Source organism: Musca autumnalis, unplaced genomic scaffold, assembly GCF_047663935.1.
Source record: "Musca autumnalis isolate F117 unplaced genomic scaffold, ASM4766393v1 scaffold_1, whole genome shotgun sequence".
Classification (NCBI taxonomy): domain Eukaryota; kingdom Metazoa; phylum Arthropoda; class Insecta; order Diptera; family Muscidae; genus Musca; species Musca autumnalis.
Genome location: NW_027411644.1, coordinates 162,129,699 through 162,148,428, shown reverse-complemented (window position 1 = coordinate 162,148,428; position 18,730 = coordinate 162,129,699). Strand labels below are relative to the sequence as shown.

The 18,730-nt window shown below is 34.3% G+C and overlaps 1 protein-coding gene across 1 annotated transcript in view; it reads right to left on the bottom strand.

Moving 5' to 3' along the window:
- Positions 1-18,477, bottom strand: part of Ctns (lysosomal cystine transporter cystinosin) — a 57,180-nt gene extending 38,703 nt beyond the window's left edge. Inside the window, exon 1 of the mRNA XM_073958759.1 lies at positions 18,339-18,477. The gene's annotated coding sequence lies outside the window, so the exon portion shown is untranslated. The remainder of the gene's footprint in view (positions 1-18,338) is intronic.
- Between the last annotated feature and the right edge of the window lie 253 nt (positions 18,478-18,730).

Below are 18,730 nucleotides of genomic sequence, written 5' to 3'. Positions count from 1 at the left end.
CACGATATGTAGTGGCTGGAGATCCACTTCCATAATGGTCAATGTCGATCCATTCTTTTAAGTATCTCCTCAGCAAAACTTTTGATCTTTAATCCTAATCAACATTTTTGTCCAAAATTTTTAAAACCCCCTATATACATAAGTTTTTTTGGAAAAACATTGTTTCAATATACACAGGCTGAGGGTATATCTCTGTCAGCAAAGCTGACAGATACTTGTTTACTTGTTTTTGGTAAAAATTTGCAACAGTGGTTAAACTTGTAAAAACATTTTAGTTCTGGAACACACTATAGTGTTCGATTATGTCAAATTTGTAATTTCCACAGCAACACAAATATGTATGTATGTATGTATATGTATGTGTGTATGTACAGAGACGTAGTCAGAAATGCATCTCGACACCATTTTGGGGTGGGGGCTCAACCGACAAAATTTAATGTTTTGTGAGTAAAATATTAAAAAATGGGTAAAAAGTAACATTTCGATGGACGGTCCCCCCGTGCCTCCTACGTCTGCGCCAGCTACGTCGCACAGTGGTTCAGGAATCGATTTTCCTGCCCAAAACCCCAATTTGTTGTCGTCAGCGATTGTTAATTTCTATATTGGATTCGATAGTAAACATATTGAAACTAAGGAAACCAAAAAATTAGGTCAAAATATTGGAAGGTATAAGCGTGACGTGCTCCTAAAGACGAGAATTTTTGTTTCGCAATTTTGGAAAATACGTCACTTTTACACATTTCTGGAGAAACTATAACAGATATTGTATTCATTGTTTTCTATTAGGCAGGTAGGATTGTTGTCTTTAAGAACTGTAGCGTTTACACGAAGTGAGCTAGTTTATTTTTCCACAGGTACCAAATTTTAGTGAAATTTAAATTTAAGTGGACTAGAACTTTTAGGGAACAGCTTGGAGCACCGATCCGTTTTCACAGAATGATGCACGAGAGTGCCCCCTTTCAGCCCAAACATACTTTTCTACGGAGCACTTTTTAAATTTGGAAAAAAATTAAATTTTTCGAAAAAAAAAATTTTAAAAAAAAATTCAATTTTTTTTAATTTTTTGTAAAATTTTGTATAAACAAACCATTTATTGGTGTTTGATCTTTTTTAAATAGTAAGAACATATGAAAACCCCAAAAACACACATATTTTGATGTAAAACAAGACACATTTGTATAAGGTAGAAGTGACAATCAGCTGTAGTTTTACTCACGAAATTTGAAACTTCGAAATTTGCTACCATAAAATACTTCTTTTCATAGTAAACGTGTAATAACAACGACCTACGACAGTTCTGAATGCATTACATTTACATTTTGATTCAATTTGTTCTATAAATATATTTGTTTTTCCTGAGAAAATTTTTAGAACGACCCCATTATTCAATATTTTCTTTGACATTAAATTTTTACAGGGTGTTTTTGTAAAAATGTTTGCCTGTCACACGAACCGTTCGTACTAAAACGTATACGTTCAAAATTTGGTTCTTGTAAAATTTTACGAACCATTCGTTTTTATCTGAAAGCTTTCGTCTATTTCATAAAATCTTTTATATTTCAGGGTTTCCATGATACTTATTTTGTGAATTTTGCATAGGCATCTGCACGTAAAATGTGTTACTTGATGGCAACTGCGATAAAAAGATGACAAACAAAAAATAAGAAAAAAATGTAATCAAATTTGTCCAAAAATAATTGTGATAATATGAAGAAACGGATGTACATATACGCGTGTGCTTCTATGGAAATAAATAAAATTGCATTCCCTTCCAGTTTTCGTGTGTTTTGTGCCATTTATTACTCAAATTATTTAATTTTCATTCAAAACGATGGGTCTTTTCCATTCGCTTATTTTTGACGTATTCGTTCGTCTGATTTTGTTACGAAAACCAAAAAAATTACGAAAATAAAAAGCTTTCATTCGTTTGTCACACGAATACAAACGTCAACCGCTATGAAAACCAAATTGTGTCTTCGTTCATGAAATCGACGAACGAATGGTCAAAAACTTTTTACAAAAACACGCTGTTAATAACAACAATGTTGTTTATGTAAATTTGTTAGTTGTTGTAATTCATGTATATACCTTATATAAATATGCCTTGAATGCAAAATATGAAAAAAACTCAAATTTTTAACTTTGACCTTGATTTCCTCTGCAACTACTAGACTAAATTCGAATATTTTTAATGCATCGGAAAACTGATTATGTTATCTGTTAAACAAAAAAATTATGAAAATATCCCCATCCGTTCAACAGTTACAGAGTTTTGACCAGGAAATTCTAAACCACTGTGCGTCGGTGTGTATGTACATAATTTGCAAATTTGCTGTTACATGATCACTATAAATATCATTTATTTGATTAATTTCTTTCAAGTGAATTCAATTGGAACTAAATGCTTCGGATCATTGCACTTCATTGTATAAATAAACGCTTCCAGTGGTAATTGTTTTGATTAATATTGATTAATAAGTGATACGACTATATATGAATAAAAAATACTAAAATGATTGAATGCAACTGGTGCATTAAAAAAAAACTATTCCTATGAAAAAATAAACCTAAAGCTGTGAATCATTCCAGGCCATACAGGAAAATACCTTATGACATCTTGTCAACTATTTCGCAATTGTTGACAAGTTTTCAAATGTAGGATTACAAACTTCGTCTTGGCTGCATCACTAAGCTTCATGTTATTCCAAATTTTTGGGATTTCCCAAATGAATAACTGGCATTATTCTTTCACAACATGATGGGTAATTGCATCATAACATTTCCACGATGTAATTAATGACTGTTTCCAAGCATCAAATAAATTCGAACATATGAAATTAACTAGACACCACATTGAAAATTATTTCCACAAGTAATATAATTCCGGTGTTGACCCTAACACTATTTGCATTCTCTACACAATTATTAATCATTTAATTTTTTAAGCAATGATTAAAAATCCAATTACTGATTTTTGTAGATCAATCTATAATTTCTTTATTCACCTGTTAAACAATTATCACAAACCTATCGTACAATGAACTCACGAGATAATACGACTTAAACAAAAACAAAAAACGTATTGCTAATTAACAAAGCAAATTTAATTTATTAATCAATTAATTATTTGAAATAATACAAGAAATATATTGTCAATTCAAATGATAATAAAAGCGCTTTCATCGCTTGGTTAGAAAATATTTAAATTATCTAATTGAATATGAAATTATCACAGAAATGTGATCTACGAAAATCTAGAGATAATCCTAAATGTTGTGGGAACCCTTTGGTAAAACCCACACTTAGCGTTGTAAGGTCAATTAGGGTCTAATCAGTATTTTAACGATGAAATGTTGGAATATATTTTGTGATAACAGTACCAAAACAAAAATTGGGAAATTCCGCAAATGTTGTGGTAAAAACCAAACTTTGTGTTGTAAGGTCAATAAAGTTATAATCTATATTTCAACGCTGAAATGTTGGATTCTATTTTTTACAGTGTTTTATTTAACTTGCTTTGGTGTCCGTTTAGTTCAAACTCATTTTTAACACAGTTGCAGTTGACCAATCGAACTGAAAGTTTGCACACTTTTCAGATTTAGATGACAATATTTGAATATGGAATCAAAACCAATATTGGTCCATTTTACAGTGTTTTAACGGTGTTTTATTTAACTTGCATTTCAAATCTGGTAACACAGTTTTGACACGGTTGCAGTTGACCAATCGAACTAAAACTTTGCACACTTTTCAGATTTGGACGACAATACATGAATATGAAACCAAAACCAATATTGGCCCAATTTTACCATTTTTACAGTGCTTTTACGGTGTTTTATTTAACTTGCTTTTCAAATCTGGGAACTCATTTTTAGACAGCGGAATTTTATGCTACTCCTATTTTTGGTCCGATTCATATCAAATTTTGAGACTGGGCATATTTTTGGCTTCTGATTACATTGCAATCGAAACATATGACATATGCAAAATTATGCAAAATGCATAAATTTTTGCATATGCAAAATTATGCAAAATGCATAAATTTTTGCATATGCAAAATTTATGCATTTTACATATTTTCTTATGCAACAAATATTTCAATAATAGGTACAAAAATGTTTGTGTATAAAATTTTTCTGTTTAAAATTCTCTTCAGACATGTCAATAAAATAGAGAAATGTATAACCACAGCCACAAACTTCGAAATACCGAAAATCGGGAGGTACCGTTCTATGGGGGCTATATGAAGACGTGGACCTATACCGACAAATTTCAGGTGGAAAGTTTTATACCCACATCGAAGACAAAATGCCAAATTTCAGTCATTTCGGTGGGATGTTGAGGCCACAACCTTCAAAATACCGAAAATCGGGAGGTACCATTCTATGGGGGATATATCAAGACGTAGACCTATACCGATAAATTTCAGGTGGAAAGTTTTATACCCCCAATGAAGACTTAATACCAAATTTTAGCCATATCGGAGTGATATTGAGGGCACAACCTTCAAAATACCAGAAATCCGGAGTTACCGTTCTATGGGGGCTATATGAAGACGTGGACCTATACCGACAAATTTCAGGTGGAAAATTGTATACCCACATCGAAGACAAAATGCCAAATTTTAGTCATTTCGGTGGGATATTGACGCCACAACCTTCAAAATAAGGAAAATCGGGAGGTACCATTCTATGGGGGCTACATGAAGACGTGGACCTATATCGAGAAATTTCAGGTGGAAAGTTTTATGCCTTCAAGGAAGACTTAATACCAAATTTCAGCCATTTCGGAGGAATATTGAGGCCACAACCTTCAAAATACCAGAAATCCGGAGGTACAGTTCTATGGGGGCTATATGAACACATGAACCTATACCGAGAAGTTTCAGGTGGGAAGTTTTATACCCCCAACGAAAACTAAATACCAAATTTCAATCACTTCGGTGGGATATTGAGGCCACAACTATCAACATTTCGGAATTTGGGAAGTCTATGGGGGCTGTATGAAGACGTGGAGCTATGCCGAAAAATTTCGGGTGGAGTGTTTTATACCCCCAACGAAGACTAAATACCAATTTTCAGTCATTTCGGTGGGATATTGAGAATACAACTTTCAAAATACCGAATATCGGTAGGTACCGTTCTATGGGGGCTATATGAAGACGTGGACCTATGCGGACAGATTTCAGTTGTAAAGTTGCATACCCCTAACGAAGACTTAATACCAAATTTCAGCCTTTTCGGTGGGGTATTTAGACCACAAATCCTTGAATATATTTTTGCATATGGTTTTGCATATGCTCATTTCATGCAGATATGTACAAATATGTCAAAATATGCACGATATGCAGAATATGCAAAATAAGCAAACATTTCTGGGCCTAATTCGTTTTATTTTGTAATAAAACGAGTTTCTGTCTAATCAGATTTTCTCTACGACCATCCTAACCATATATGCATTCGCATTGGATTCCGCTGTCTACTCATTTTCCACACAGTTGCAGTTGACCAATCGAACTGAATCTTTGCACACTTTTCAGATTTGGATGACAATACATGAATATGAAACCAAATCCAACATGTGTCAATTTTTTCCTATAGCCCCCATATAGCGGTACCACCCGATTTAGTTCAAATCTAGTAACTCATTTTTAACGCAGTTGCAGTTGACCAATCGAACTGAAACTTTGCACACTTTTCAGATTTGGATGACAATACATAAATATGGGCGTAGTTTTTCCTACAGCGCCCATATAGCGGTACCACCCGATTTCAGGTATTTTGAGGATTTTATTTTCATTTTTGCCCGAATTAGCTGTCATTTGACATTTGGGATTTCCAATGATACAGACATTTCCCCACCAAAAATTGTGAACATAGGTCCAGGTTCTAGTATTATGAGGATTTTATCTTCAGTTTTAGGCCGAATTGGCTATAACTTGGCAATGGGACCCCCCATTGGTACAAAAACTTCCTCACTAAAAATCATGGACATAGGTACAGGTTTTGGTATAGCCCCTATATAGCGGTACCACCTGATTTTAAGTGTTTTAAGGATTTTATCTTCATTTTTAACCCGAATAGGCTGTAATTTGGCATTTCCCAGTGGTACTGAAACGTCCCCACCAAAAATTGTGGACCAATTTTTAAGCCGAATTGGCTGTAACTTGGCATTTGGAGTCCCCAATGGTACAGAAACTTCTCCGCCAACAATTGTTGACATAGGTCCAGGTTTTGGTATAGCCCCCATATAGTGGTACCACCCGATTTCAAGTGTTTTAAGGATTTTATCTTCATGTTTAGCCAGAATTGGCTGTAACTTGGCATTTGGAGTTCCCAATGGTACAGAAACTTCCCCACCAAAAATTATGGACATAAGTCCAGGTTTTGGTATAGCCTTTATATAACGGTACTACACGATTTCAGGCATTTTAAAGTTTTTATCTAAATTTTCGGCCTAAATTGACCATAATTTTGTTCTCAGTGGTCAAAAAATGTATTTACTAAAAAGTTAAAAATAAAATATAATTTAAAAAAGTTTGTTTCAGTGTTTATTTAGAAGTGCACTTAAAACTAGGAAATAATTTGTCGCTTAGCCTCAATAAATATATTCTTTCTCATGAGGGAATCTCCCAAATAAAACGCTTGCATTTAAATTATTAATGGTGGCAAAATTAAACGGCAAGCGTTTTATTTGAGTCTTTAAATAATCAGGTGTAATGCCTAACAAAGCTTGCTTTTTTTTCTTTCAACAAGTTTATTTTTGGAATCGTACTGTATCCTTTAGTCGTATATTTTACGCATAAGTCATTCCCATACATTTTAGAGAATGTAGAATATGTCGGCCCCTCCAGGATATCCGCATTTCTTTTCAAAAACTTAAGTTTTGATGTCTCGAAGTGTACAAAAGTTTAAAAAATCGTGATGAAATTGCCATTCGGGATATCCGAAAATGCTTCTCACTGCTGGAAATGCCTGTTTTAGAACTCCTTTGTAAATTGTCGTGCGCATTTAGGGTGAAAGAAATTGACGCCCAAGTCCTTCAAAAATGGAATTTACTTGTGAACATTTTTGTCCGATAAATTTTCACAACTTTCGACTTGGATAATCACGGCAAGAGTGCATCGATCAAATTAAATCTTTGTATGTCGATAAAGGGTCATCCTATAGACTACGAAAAACTGGTTTAATGAATTCAATCGGGGCCGACACTCGCCAAAAAACGAAGGTCGTGAGTGTCGCACAAAATGGGATGTTGTGCCAGAAAAAATAAAGCCGTGTCTGAACGGATAATGCAAGATCGCCATGCTATATACCGTGAGATAGAGGCACCCTTGGGCATTTCTTTCACCAACTAATAATTGATATTGCATAAAAACCCAGCCGCAAAAATGGAATTTTCTCGCTAGATCTAGCAAAATTGTTCAATCGCTCAAAAAAGGCTCTTGTGGATTGGTGCAAAGAAATTGTGAATAAAAACAATCGCGGCGCTTCAAACGACGTTTATAAGATTGTCACAGACGAATCTTGGATCTATGCTTAGAAGCCCGAAAAAACTTGATTCGACCGTTAGGGTCTTCGAAAGCAATTCAAATCCAACGAAAGTTGTTCATGGAAGAAGTCCTTCAAAGCCAATGGTCTTCGGCAAAACCGACGGAACTGTGGCGACAATACTGCTTGAGAAATGTCGGGCGGTTAATTCTGAGTGTTGCACTACAATTTTTTTGCTTAAAGTCGCTTGAGGAATTCGAAAAACGAGCAAGAGAAAACGAATCGTTCTGCATCATGACAATGCGAGCTCTTTCACATCGATTCAAACCAGCGCACAGTGGAAAAAAGTACCGATGTAGCACGCCAAAAGTACAAATCTATATTTTTTTGCATGTTTGCCCATAAATTCGATATGAACAGCTATAAATTGACAATTTTACTTCATTTATTAATATATTTGGTAAATTTGTATTTTTACCGTAGAATGGTACCTATCGATTTTCAATATTTTAAAGATTTCTACCACATTATCCAACCGAAACGGCTAGGATTTCGTATTTAGTCTCCGTGGGAGTTATGCATACACTCCTATAAACATTTTCGGTATAGGTCCACGTTTTCATATAGCCCCCATAGACCGGTACCACCGATTTCGGTAATTTTTGAGGTTTTAGCCAAATTATCCTACCGAAATAGCTGAAAGTTGACATTTAGTCTTCGTTGGTGGTATAAAATATTCCGACGGAGAATTTTCGGCACAGGTACACGCATTGACATGGCCCCAATAGAAAGGTACCGCCCTAATTTCAGCATTTTTACATAAAAAATACTATTAATAAAAATAGTAATAAAATAAAATGTTGCAGTTTGTTGCAGCTAAAATTTTACAAATTGGTTAGGAACTATGTGTACTAAAAATAAAATAAAAAATCTACGCGCCATCCCTAGACACTCCTTAGTAATATCTTTAACAAAGTGCACAATTTGGAAACAAATCGGATGTCACATGTTTTAAGTGTAAAATCCGAGTTGCAATAAATAACATCTTATATTCAACATTTTTTAAATCACCTGCTTCACGAAATGTTAAATTCAGTAAAGCTTTAAAATTACTTTGTAGGAAGAGTGCATGCGACGATCATAAATTTAATACTAAGCCATATTATAAAAACTAGTTCAAAAAATGTCAACCAAAAATGGACCGTTATTCCGCTTAGACTGATGATTTTAAATGCCGTTGCATTCTGTGGACACCTTAGATTAATACTGCAATAATAATTTTTAAATTGGCGTATGTGATTTTTTTTGATTTTTGGCGCGCTAGATCGGTATTTTTCCACTGTGCAGCGCCTGTTTGACCGGACAAAACGTGGAAAAACGTGGAGCAAAAACTATCAAACTTACCAAAAAAATGTCAAATGACGCCTGGAGAAACTGTGTGTTGCCTAGCCCAGAAAGTTTTCTAGTGCACCTCGTATGAGTGAAGTATCCCTCGTCCCTTCCGGGATGTTTATGGAAACATATCCCAAAAAATACATTTTAAGTTGACGATTAAAATTTGACTTCCCAACTTGTAAAGATTATTACACAAAAACTAAAATAACTACTTGGAAAATATTTTGCAAACAGCTAGCCAGATATCAGTAGTGCGATTCTATAACTCATTTTTTGAGTTACCGAGAATTGTCGGTAGAATTAAAATGCTTATAATTTCGGTAATTACCTACCTTAATTATCTAACTTTTATTTGAACTTTTCATTCATAATATTGGGTTTTAATTTTACCGATTTTAGTTGGTAACTCAAAAAATGAGTTAGAGAATCGCACCACAGTGCTAAATTTCTGTGCAAGATCAACCATGATTTGTAGTGTCTTAACACAAAAACTTGTGTGTTAAATTATGTGATACTCATAGTAAACAGGGATGCCAGATAAGTTTGGTCGAAAATCGGCACTTTTCGGGTGCCAAAATCGGCGAAATCGGCAAAATCGGCAAAAAAATTTCAAAATCGGCAAAAAATCGGCAAATTAAAAAACATTTATTTCAGTTCAAATTATCGCTTTATTTAATAAGCATAGGTTTAAAAAATAACATTTTAAGTACAACAAAAAAATTAACAATTCATAAACCAAGGCAATAATTCAAAATATGTATAAAAATAAATGGTAAATGGTACATATGCATATGGTAAGCATATGTAGTATATATTTATAAGTACGTGTATATATGAGATCAATATATTTTCAATTCAGTCAAGCTGAACACAACGTATACGAGTACAAATATTGTCTTAAGAGGATAATTAATAAGGTGATTGTTTTTATACCCTCAGCATTTATGCTAACGAGGGTATATAAATTTTCATACGTGCAAAATGTGCCGCATCGAAATAATGGTTTTAGACCCCAAATATGTTTGGACGAAATGTGTTTCAGACAATTTAAAGTCGCCCGTCTGTCTGTCTGGCTGACTGGTGCGCACAATAACTCTCCAACGGATGAGCCGATTTTTTCCAAAGTTTGGCTTTCGTAATATTTTGTCCAAACTTAGTTTAATTTCGAAGATGGTCATTATCGGTCAACTCCTTCAGGTACCTCTCCCACAAAAGTTCGAAAATGTTCGGAAAATTCGTGCGTACGATAACCCTTGAAGGAAGTAACCTATTTGGTCCATACTTTGCACATCGTGAAATGTCTACCAGACTTAGATGAGGTTCCAATACGCACTTAATCGGTCCACTCCTTTGGGAACCTTCCACACAAAATTTCGGATAAATTCAATTAAGGGCCTGCTCTCGAATCGCTTTGGTTTTTGTTGCAACAATTTGTATACGCTGCCTCCATTATGACGGTAAAAGCTTTTTCAGGGGCATGTCCATACTTCATGAGAATATAGCCCGAGAGGTGTAAAAACCCCTATGGCACCAAATGTAGTGGCTGTAGAGCACGATAATTCTCGAACTGATCAACCGATTCCAAAAGTTATACGATGACCCACTGAAATAACTAGTGAGCACGATATCTATCGAAAAGATATAATTCTCATGTCGGTCCATTCCTTTAAGTACCACCTCCACAACACTTTTGAATTTAAATTTTAATCCACATTTTTCGGCAAGTTCAAATGTCTAAAAATGGCCACAAAATTCTGAAAAGACCTTAAAAACATTCGATCTGTCCGAAGAAGAAAGTTTCAATTCACATATGCTGAGGGTATACCTTTGTCAGCAAACACTTTCTTACTAGTTGTATTGGAATTTTGAAATTTTGGTTTACAATTAAATTCAATTTCTGTAATAAATATTTTGCAATAAATATTTGTAACAAATCATTTTTAATGACAACATTATAACAGACTTATTTAATTTTAAGAAGTCTTTAGTAAAGCGAATTCCTTCCATCGAGTCCCTAAATAATCGACTTCGGCACTTTCCACATTTGCTGAAGAATGTGGCAAGACTAAAATATGTTTAATAAATTTGGACAAAATAGGAAATAATGGTTCAGAATTTGCACACATTAATTCACACACTGTTTTCCAAAATTCTAGCAACTCTACGGTTTTATCTTTAAACAAATTTCTGAAATTTAAACTTGAAAGTTCGCGTGATTCTTGCTTTTCGTTTATGTTTATAAAGCATTCGTATTCCTTTATAATGTCGAAAAATGTATCTTCTGTGCCATTTATTATAAAACTTTGATTTACTGAAGCTAGACACTTAAGTTTATTTTCTAAATTAAACCGCTTCAAAATCTGACAACAAAGTTCAATGTAAAAGTTTGTGCAGTTTTTAATTATTTCCACTAACCCACTTTTCGACAATTTCGATTTCTGAACAGTTTCCTTGGCGTATATACTGAAGTACACGTTTTGCTAATCAAGAAAATTCAAACTGTTTTTATAATATGTTAAAAAATTTTATTATTATTAATCAAACTACTCTTGACGATATAGTTGTCTTTGTTATTGTACCAAATTAGTTCTAGCAACCACAATTTTCATACAAAACGGAAATTTTATGTGAACAAGTTGCCTTAACTAAAAATCTGCATTTTAGGGGTAAAAATCGGCAAATCGGCAATTCTATTTTTGTGGACTAAAAATCGGCAAAATGCCGATAAATCGGCAAATCTGGCATCACTGATAGTAAATGAGCTGTAACTCGTCAAGTTTTAGAGATATCAACATGAAAATTTGACACAAAATAAAGTAGAAGTCGTAAAAAAATAGAAATTGCTAACTCAGAAAACACATTTTTGAGTTATGCCACTTTTTGAGTAAATGAGCTATAAGTATGTATGTATTCCATGCAATGCCTGAATTTGGCATTCCCACAAAGCTCATACGATTTACTAAGGTGGCGTTATAGGAAAATTTATACATATAGGAAATAACTTCTCGCAACAATTCAGTACTAAACGAGGTTTCAGATTAAGAGACACCCTTTCGTGTGATCCTTTCGACATCCAGCAGGGGAAAGTTGTATGAGATGAGAAAGGGACTAAAAATATCACTGTAATCACAAGAAGCCACATGTTACACGCTTATGCCGCCAACCTTGACATCATAGGTCAAACATAAAAAGAAGTAACAGATACCCTAAAATAGTCAAAAAGAATTTCCTACAGCAGGTCTGGTAGGGCACATGAAGCATGGGCTCGGGCCACATGAGTAAGTTGAAACTACAATTTCGGTTGTGCACAGGTCAAAGTAATTTTAGTCATATTGTTTGCGAAGGGTCTCACCTAACCCAAACACTTCAAATTACACAATTATACACAATCTGTGTGATTAACAAAAAAATAGATTTACCCATTCATAATAACATATATTGAAAACAATACTTCCATATACCATTTAGAAATCACAATTTAGACAATCGACAAGCGATATGTGCAAATTGAAAACAAAGACAAGTCCACATGCATTAAATTACAAATAACCTAATCATGTCGAAAGGGAATTCCTCGCCGATAAAAGCACATACATACTTATTAATTATGAATGGCTAAACAATTGACAAAACCAAACGTTTAACCGTATTCAAAATGTGTTAATATAAGCAGTTTTTTATGTTAATAAGGCAAGTTTTGTAGCGTATGTATGTATGAACGTAACATATGGCCACTGTGACAGGAACATTCATTGTCAAGATTAAGGTGACTACCAAACACAAATTGCTAAAATAAACAAAAAAAATATAACAAATCGCTTTATAAAGTAGAACTTTTATATATTGTCACATACACACACTGAAATGCAACAAATTGACGAGGTATGCACAAAATTCAGAAATAAATACCATAAATAAAACACAGCAAAATTTTAGTATTTAAACTATTTGGTGACAAGGTCTTAGTGAAGTGAAAACAACTGTTTGCTAACAAAAATATTGAATTAATTTATGACTTAGAACTGGGTTTTAAATGTAACAACAACACTCGGTCACAGGTGTGTTGAAGTTCACACATGAATGTATTCGTTTATATGTATTAAAATTAATAAACTTTTTGAGGCATTACAAAGGTATTTTAACACTTGAACGTACTTCACAAATTATTTTATTTAATTTCAAATTGAAAGTATTCTTTTTTCATTCGTTATACACTAATACACAGGTATGTACATACATATATGTATGTATAATAATCTCCCTGTTGGACTGTAATTTAATGTTTACATATCATTAGTGGAATGTAAAGAATTTGTAATAAAGCGTTTAAACTTGTTTTTATTGTAATCGAACAGTGAAAGTAAATTAATTTATGCGTAAAACAATCAGAATTTGCAAAAAATGCAAGCAACAGTGAGAAAAATAATATGATGTTTAAAATTTCGCAAACAAATAAGAAACGAATAAAAAAGGCGGTAAGTTCGGCCGGATCGAACTTTTAATGCACTCCACCGAATAATGAAAACTGAATATGTCATACTAAAACGAAATATTGTTATACCCCCAACCTTTTGACTAACAAGTAAGAACTGCGTTTAAATAAAATGGAGTAATTAGTTTCCTTCCTTTTATGAAAGTACTAAGCTTTTCCGCCAAGCAAACTGCAGAAGACCGCTTTCTTTTAAACAAGTTTAATACTAATGCACAGTGGCACTTACCTGGAAAGGTGTGACAAAAATACTTGTAGGTAATATATCGAACTGAAATGTTTATCAATGGGCCCTAGTGACCTAAAAACACTATTAAAAAACATTGTAGTCCTAGGTCCAAGTTTTCGCGTGGTTCCCATGTAACGAATCATCCTGAATTGAAGTATTTTACTGTTACGAACACATTTTTTAATCGAATTTGCTGTAATCCAGTACCAGAAGTTCTTATTGCATAGTAAACCTCCCAGCGAAACATTTTCAGTAGGTCCATGATTTGGTATACTCTCATATGATTTATATCCCGATTTATTTCGACAGATGTTAACCAAATATTCAAACCCAATGTCTTTTAATAATGAACTCAGAGTTTAGAAAACCACCTTATAAAGAAATGTGATATCGGTCTACTCCACATAGGGTTACCATCCATTTTTCGGTACTTAATAAGTCCTTTGTTTTAGAAACTCGCTTAGATTAATACCATTTTTTCATTTTAAAATAATTATTTTCTCCAAAATTAGCGTTTTTCCTTAAGAACCGCGAAAAATGACAAAACAAGTTGGGGGAGGGGGGAAGTCTCGTAAAGTTTTTCGTTTAACCTATTTACTTTAGCAAGCGCCCAAACCAATTGTTGAAACACTTTTTCTACTCCGATTGAGACACCTCCAAAACATGGTTTTTGAGCGCTTCAATAGATCTCCTAACGACGAAAATCGTTGACCGCGACTTTTTTTCTTGATGTGCGGGAATCAAATGAAATCATTGTGTGCCAAGTCAGGGCTGTACGGCAGATGACGCATCAATTCCACGTTTTGTCCGGTCAAAAAGGCGCTGGTTTGAATCGATGTATGAGAGCTCGCTGATGCAGAAAGATTCGTCTTCTCTTGCTCGTTTTTCGAATTTCTGAGGAGACTTCAAGCACACAAATTGTAGTGTACCGCTCAGAATTAACCGTCCTATGTTCCTAAAGCTCGAAGATGCCTCTATTTTACGGTATATAACATGTCGATCTTGCATTATCCGTTCACACACGGCTTAATTTTTTTTTCAACGACCCTCACGACCTTCGTATTTCAGCGAGTGTCGGCCACGATTGAATCTATTAAACCAGTTTTTCATAGTGCTATAGTATGGTCCTTTATCGACATACAAAGATTTAATTTGATCGGACGAAAATGTTCCCAAGCAAATTCATTTTTTTTTTTGCAGATTTAGGCTAAAAATTTTTAAACTTTCCAAAAAAACAATAATCAAAGCTATCGAGCAGACCTCTATAAAAACTTCAATATAACGAACATCAGGGGATACTGTTCTATGGGGGCTATATGAAGAAGTGGGTCTATTCCGACAAATTTCTGGTGGATAGTTGTATACCCCCAATGAAGACTAAAGCCACAACCTTCAAAATACAGAAAATCGGGAGGTACGCTTCTAGGGGGGCTATATTAAGACGTAGGCTTATACCGACAAATTTCAGGTGAAAAGTTGTGTACATCAAACGAACTCAAAATACCAAATTTCTGCCATTTCGGTGGGATGGATAATGAGGCTAAAACCTTCAAAATAACGAAAACCGGAGGATACCGTTCTATGGGAGCTATATCAAAACGTAGGAGTAATATAAACTCCTGTACCATATTATAAGGTAGAGTTGTGTCGTTCCGGAACGAACTAGTTCAAAGGAACTACTCCACAAAAGGAACGACCGGTACTAGGTCCGACTATGCGATTCAGCTAGTTCCTTTTGCTCCCTCGTTTGTTTTTCTTTCATTCTTTTTGCTCTTCTCTTTCAGTTAGATCCATCAGTTCATTTAGCATCAGTTATCTCTCTCTCTCTCCCTGTCTTTTATTAGTGAATAAGAAATCTTATAGTGTCATTTCGTCTTTCATTTCGTACTAAACTTATCTTTGCCGAATTAAAAAAAGCTATTGAAGTATTTTTAATTAGCAAGACTTAACAATCGTTGTTTCAAATATTTGTAATCTACCATGAAGAAAGCCGAAAACATTTTATTTTTCTTTTGTTTTGACGAAGAAGAAGCACGAACGAAATGAACTGAGTCAACGAGTATGAGTGTGGGTATACATATAAAGGTTGGTACTAAAAGGAACTATGGAACTAACTGAATGACCTAGTTCCTTTTGCGGAACGGAACGGAAAATATCGAACCACAAAAGGAACGAGATTGCCCAACTCTTTTATAAGGCTCTATCTTAAAAATTGCGAGCTGTATCTTGATTTCAACAGACGAACGGAAGGACAGTCGTACACGGTTATTTCGACATAGAATTTTATGCTGTCTCCGACGAATATTTCGATGTGTTACAAATGGAATTACAAATATAATTATACCCTCCATATTATGGTGGAGGGATGGTACTGAAATAAGAGGGCTTTCAGAAAATGTGCAATGTAGGAAATAACAAATGCCAGGCCCAATATCAAAAGCAGCTATGCGGGGTACACACCATCTGTTTTGACTGTAGATTTTTGCTCAAATATCGTTCATTCTTGCCGCCAGTCATCAGGCAACCACGAAAATTTTCATGGATCTTGGACAGTCAGCAGACTGAAGTAATCGATATTCGATGAAAAATGACAGTCAATACTGATCGTGTGTACGCCGCTTTATATTATGAATAGAATTTTCGACTTCACTACTCCACAAGTCATAGGAGGAATTCAGGAACAAGAAGTCCAAATCCCCTAGAGTGAAACAGGGTGTCTCCTGTATTCCGCCCCCTTCCAGACATCATTGTGATCGTAACGTAGCTGATGACATTTGTGAAAAACTGAACTCCTATTTAAACGATCTTAGTGGTTCAGGAATCGATTTTCCTGGCCAAAACCCCAATTTTTTGTCGTCACCGATTGTTAAAATTTGGTCAAAATATTGGAAGGTTTTTTTTCGCAATTTTGGAATATTGTTCATTGTTTTTTGTTAGGTAGGTCGGATTGTTCTCTTCAAGAACTGTTTCAATAAATTACGGTAGCGTTTACACGAAGTGAGCTTTTTTTATTTTTTCTCAGGTACTAAATTTTAGTGTAATTCCAACATTAGTGGACTAGAACTTTTAGGGAACGGCTTGGAACAAAGTTCCGTTTCCGCAGAATGATGCCCGAGAGTGTCCTCTTTCAGCCCATATATATACTTTTTTCCCATACCGATCCGTTTGTTTAACACTTTTTTTATATTTTTTGAAATTACATGGGTAAAAATGTGTGTTTTTTCCATATCGTTTCCCATATAAATTATAGCTTATTTACCCAAATGGACATTTTTAATATATGAATTTTTATGAGAGTTATATGAGTTTTATGAAAATCTAAGGAGTATTTTTTTAATATTGGAATAAAATCTAAAAAAAATATATTTTTGTGTATTTTTCTGGTTTGTTTATTGGTGTTTGACTATCTTAACTAGTTGGAACCTATGAAAAATTCAAAAACACTCATATTTTGATGCAAAATATAAAAACTCAAATTTTTAACTTCGACCTTGAATTCCTCTAGTTGCAGAATTCGAATGTTTTAGTGCATCAGAAGGCTGATTATTTTATTTGTCGAACTTTTTTGTTTCTTCAAAATAGTCTGGCTTAAACCCATTGTTGTTGTTTTATTATTTAAACAACTAATTTATTAGTGGAAAAAAATATGAAAATATCTCTATCCGTTCAAAAGCTACAGAGTTTTGACCAGGCAAAAACGACTTTGAACTACTATGCGGTGCAGGTGAGAAGAGAGTTGAATGTCGTGTCGATGGTAGCAGACATCGGACCACAAACTACCCCAAAATTCTAGGGGTCACATTCGTCGTCTGCGACAAACTGAAATATAGGAGCCAGGTCCTCAAGTCCCTAGATGGAAGCACTTGGGTTGCAAACTTGTCAGAATGCTGCGCTGAGAACAGCAACGGGGTGCCTCCTCATGTCATTGCAGTCGCTTAATTCTTATATGGCAAAAAATCGATGGCACCATGCAAAAAATCTGCCCAGCATGCGGCATAGGGCCGCACAACACACTGCACCTTTTCAACTGCCCTACCAACTCCAACTCCAGTGGATCTGTGGTTACATGCCATCGAAGCAGACACATGTCTGAAACTGGAGATAGACACAGAGCCACATTGAACAGTAGAACGAACACTCGCTAGAGGTGCTGGTAGATATGGCTTTTTATAGTAAACGCATAATTAAGGATTTTCTCAATGAATAGCATTAGTGGGCCGAGAAAGCCGACAATGAGCGTTAGATATACAGATATTGTTAGTTATTAAGAAGTATATTATTATTTTGGTATATATTTTATTTTGGTAAATTATTCTTTTTGGTCCCGATGAAAGTAACGTAAACATTAAAAAGTTCAACAACTTATCAATTAACAACTATAATGGAAGAAAAAAAATTGGGGGGTTTTGCGCCATTCTAACATCCTTTGCACGTCAAATATAAACACATTAGATCTCTTTTTAAATGATTTAATAAAACATAAAAAATTATTGCCGTTTTTTTAAGATTGATAAACACACACAATTATTTCAAGGCAATTTTGCCGGCTGATTTTTTTGGAAACACCTCAAATGTAGCACTTGCTATTTTCATTGTTATTATTTTTTCTTATCGCTTTTTTTATTTTCTTATAACTTAAATGTGACAGATTGCATCGCTCAGATGTGTATTTTTATTATTATTCCTATAATTGTTGTTTAAAAATGCAAGATATATTTTATGCTTTATTCGTACTTTTTTTTGCAATATTTTGGTTCGCTCGCTCCCTTTGCACAAAGGCAACAATTGTAAACAATATCGTTTACGTCCGTTATATTCGACAGCTGTGATTCGATCCGCGTAAATCAAAGTAATCAACGCACGATTTGACGTACTTTGAGCAACTGAAACTTGAACCACCATCGAGAGCCCCAACAAACCTCGAACACTCCAACAAGAAGAAACCACCATCAACTGGCTGGCAAGTTTACTTTACTCTCTGATTATTGATTGAATGAAATGGGCAATTGAGTTAATAATATTAGGGTGGAGGGTGATAAACAAGCTAAATGATGTGTATGTTTTAAAATTTAAAGGTTAAAATGAGCAAAAATGTAGATAATAAATATGTAAACAAAATATCAATGC